This window comes from Elephantulus edwardii, unplaced genomic scaffold (genome assembly GCF_000299155.1).
Source record: "Elephantulus edwardii isolate Elephantulus edwardi_28Jun2011 unplaced genomic scaffold, EleEdw1.0 scaffold00005, whole genome shotgun sequence".
NCBI classification, from domain to species: Eukaryota; Metazoa; Chordata; class Mammalia; order Macroscelidea; family Macroscelididae; genus Elephantulus; species Elephantulus edwardii.
The window spans coordinates 7,271,550-7,275,781 of NW_006399755.1; the positions used below are offsets into that span (position 1 = coordinate 7,271,550).

At 37.6% G+C, this 4,232-nt stretch overlaps 1 protein-coding gene across 1 annotated transcript in view; it reads right to left on the reverse strand.

Moving 5' to 3' along the window:
* Window positions 1–4,232, reverse strand: part of RAB3B (RAB3B, member RAS oncogene family) — an 82,832-nt gene that overhangs the window by 54,733 nt on the left and 23,867 nt on the right. The gene's annotated exons all lie outside the window — the stretch shown is intronic.

Genomic DNA, 4,232 nt, shown 5'->3' on the forward strand with positions numbered 1-4,232 from the left:
GTGGTACATTCATACAGTGGAATACTATGCAGCACGCAGGAGCAATAATTTTGTAAATTATTAACTAATGGGAGGGACTGGAGAGCATTATGCTGAATGAACTAACTCAGCCCCACAAGCATAAATATTATGCAATGCCATTATTGTAGAATAAGTATGAGGATCCAAGGGGAAGAAGGATGGAAGCAGAGTGGTGAGGATGGGCAGGGGGTGGGGTTTTAATAATAGGATTGCACAATTTTATGGAGGGTGAAGGAAATGGGAAGGGTCTTTTGTGAAAAATTATGTTTTAAAACTTTGTAAATAAATCAGAGTAAAATAAAAAAATTAAATAAAAGAAGTTTTAAAAAGACCTAAATAAATGGAAAAATATCCCACATTCAAAGATTAGAATATTTAATATTGTTAAGATGTCAATACTTTCCAAAGAAATCTATAGGTTTAATGCCAAAATGCTAGATGTTTATTTAAAAAATGGAAGATCACAAATCCACCAGATGTTCTGTCGGAGAAGGAGGGACAATCTCCTCCTGTACCAGTCAGATCTGATTTGACGGTACACTCCCACAAAAATAATACAAAAAAATTATTTAAAAAAATGGAAGATCAAAGAGTAAAATTTATATGGAATTTCAAGGGACCTTGAACAGCCAAAACTCATCTTTAAAAAGAATAATAAAATAACAATAAATGAACTGGTTTGGAACTGGGGTAAGACTACATATAAAGATCAATGGAATAAAATTCAGAGTCTAGAAATAAAATCATAATGGTCAAATTTACTATGGTCAACTTATGTTTGATTTGTGGACCAATTCAATGAGAAAAAATTTCAACAAATTGTTCTGAAACAACTGAGCATCCACATGCAAAAGAATGAATTTGGACCCTTACCTCAAACTACATATAAAAATTTGTTGTTATGTGTCATTGAGTTGCCTGTGACCCATAGCAACCCTATAAACAGCATCTCCAAACCCTCCCCTGTCCTGATCCAGTCTCACAAATTCCAACACACCAACTCCCATTGCCCAAGTTACTGTATCAATCCATCTCATACATCTCTTCTACGCTGTCCCTTTACCCTTCCAAGCATGATGTCCTCCTCCAAAGGACCAGTCTCTCCTGGGCACTTGCCCAAAGCATGTGAGACATAGCTTCAAAATCCTAGCCTCCAATGAGAAACTTGGTTTCACCCTCTTCAAGACAGATCTGTTTGTTCTCTTGGCAGTTCATGGAATGTTCAAGATTCTTCTCCAGCACCACAGTTCATCAACTTTATTCAAAGTAGCAAGAACATGAAAACAGCCCAAATGTTCCTCAACATTGAGAAATTGTGCTATATTCACAGAATAGAATAGAATGCCACACTTAGGAGCAACAATTTCTAAAAATGTTATATAATATGGGAGATACTAGAGAGTATTATGCTGACTAAACTAATTATCTAACTTGGGCCCATAAGGACAAATACTACATAAGATCATTATTGTAAAAACAAAAGGATAATTAGTAAAGTATATGGATATCCGAAGAAGGAAGGGGAGAAGATTATGGGGAGTTATGGAGTTACAAAGTAGTGAGTGGAGAGAGAGGGTGAGTAAATTAGGAAAGATTCAGAGATAATCTGAAAAGATGGAGTAATAGCAGACACAATGAATGGGTACAATTATTTTTTTTTGTGGGTACAATTGTAAGAAATACAATGTGAAAGGGGAAAAAAACTCAACCAACAAAAAAAAATTTAGGAAAAAATATAGATCAACTACCTAAATGTAAGAGCCAAAACAATACATTTTTTATTAAATAATAGAGGTAATTATTCATGACTTTGAATTTGGCACAACAAAAATTGGATTTCATAAGAACTAAAACTCGTTGTGTTTCAAAGGACATTATCAAGAAAATGAAAAAAGTAACCTATGGAATGGGAAGAAATATTTACAAATCATGGTCTTGATAGCAACTTAGTAAAAATAATATAGGGGTAGGGGGAGGACCAAAGCCAACAAGCCTCTTATAACTCAATAGCAAAAAGACATTACAATCCAATTTTAAATAGGGCAAAGATTTGAATAGATATTTCTCCAAAGAAATATGCACATGAAAAGGTGATTAATGTCATAAGTTGTTGTTGTTATGTGTTGTCAAGTCAGAGCTGAATCATTGCTGATCCTGTAGCAGGAATGAAGAGGCAGTAATCTCCTCCCTATAGTCTTCAATATGGATTGAAGCTCAACATCAAGAAGACAAAGACTCTTACCACTGGACTAGTCAGCAGTACCAAATAGATGAAGAGATTGAAGTTGTTAACAGTTACAGCTTGCTCAACTCTACAATCCACACTCTTGGCACCAGCAGTCAGAAAATCAAAAGACAAATTGCATTAGGGAAATCTGCTGTCAGAAACCTTTCCAGAGTACTGAGAAGTTACGATGGTAGTCTAGAGACTAAGGTGTGCCTGATCCAGTCAACGGTCTCTGCAATTACTTGCCGTGTATCAGGAAGCTGGACAATGACTAAGGATGACAGAATAAGAATTGGTGCCTTTGATTTGTGGTGCTGGAGAAGTCTTGAACATACCAAGGACCAGTAGGAGAACAAATAGACCTGTCTTGGAGAGGGTGAAACCAATTTTCTCTTTGGAGGTTAGGATTTTGAAGCTCCATCTCACATACTTTGGGCATGTGGTCAGGAGGGACCAATTCTTGAAGAAGGACATCATGCTTGGAAGGGTGGAGGTATAGCACAAGAGAGGAAGACCCCGTATGAGATGGATTGACACAGTAACTGGGGTAGGTGTGTCAGAGTCAGTGAGACTGGCTCAGGACAGGGCAGGCTTCAGAGCTGTTGTACATAAGGTCTCTATGAATCACAGGCAACTCAACAGTACATACCAACAAACAGCAAATCTCCTCCCGTGAGATTAACTGCTTCAGAAAACCCACAGGCAGGTCAGCTATGGGTCATTTCCAACTCTACAGTACACAACAACAACAATATGGCTTCTAATGTGTCAGGAAATGTGAGGATAACACAGGATATGACAGGTTCAGATCTGTTGTTCATAGGGTCACTATGAGTCATACTCAACTCAATGCCACATTAAAACAATAACAACAAATTGCACAGGAATAGAGCACTTATCTTTGTTTTCTTTATGTTGAGTTTCTATCCATATTGAAGACAACAGTCCTTGACCTACTGCAGCAAAAGCTTCATATCCTTTTCAATTTTGGAAAGAAACATTGTTTCATTTTCATAACACAGGTTGTTGATGAGTCTTCCTCTAATTTTGATGCTGCATTCCTCTTTATAACGCCCAGCCTCCAGGATGATCTGTTCTACATATAGACTGAAAAGGTATGGAGACAGGACACATCCCTAAAGCATTCCTTTCCTGGCTTTGAAACATGCAGTGTTTCTCTGATCTGTTCTGAGGACTGCTTCCTGGTCCAAATAAAATTTTTACATGAGCACAATCATGTGTTGTGGGATTCCCATTCTTTTCAAGGTTAGCCACAATTTGTTGTGATCCACTAAGTCAAAAGCCTTTGCATAGTTAATGAAACACAGATAGGTATTCTTCTAGTACTCTCTGCTTTTGGCCTAGATGCATCAAACATTGGCTACGATGTCCCTAGTGCCACAGCCTCTTCTAAACCCAGTTTGTATTTCTGTTAGTTCTCTGTTGATGTACTACTACTCCAGTCCTTTATGGATAATCTTCATCAGGGTTTTGCTTGTGTGTGGTAGTAGTGATATTGTTCAATATTTCCACTTTGTCTGATAACTATTTTTTGGAATGGGAATAAATATGGAAATACTGTTTCAGTCAGTTGGCCAGGTAGTTGTCCTCCAAATTTCTAGGCACAACACCAACTGGCAGCTCCATGACAGAGACAAGATTGGGATTGTTAATAATGTCAGCTAGCCTGGGTCCATGATCAGCATTCTTGGCACCAGCAAAAAGAAAATAAAAAGATGAATTGCATTAGGAAAACCTGTTATCAGGGATCTCTCCAGAGTGCTGAAGAGCAGCGATGTCAGTCTAGAGAGTAAGGTAAACTTGATCCAGTCCATCATTGTTGAATTACTTACTATACATCAGAGGGACAATGACCAAAAATGACAGAAGAATCAATGCCTTTGAGTTGTGATGCTAGACAAGAGTATCGAACATACCATGGACTGTCAAGAGAACAAACAAGTCTATCTTGGAAAGGGTGAAA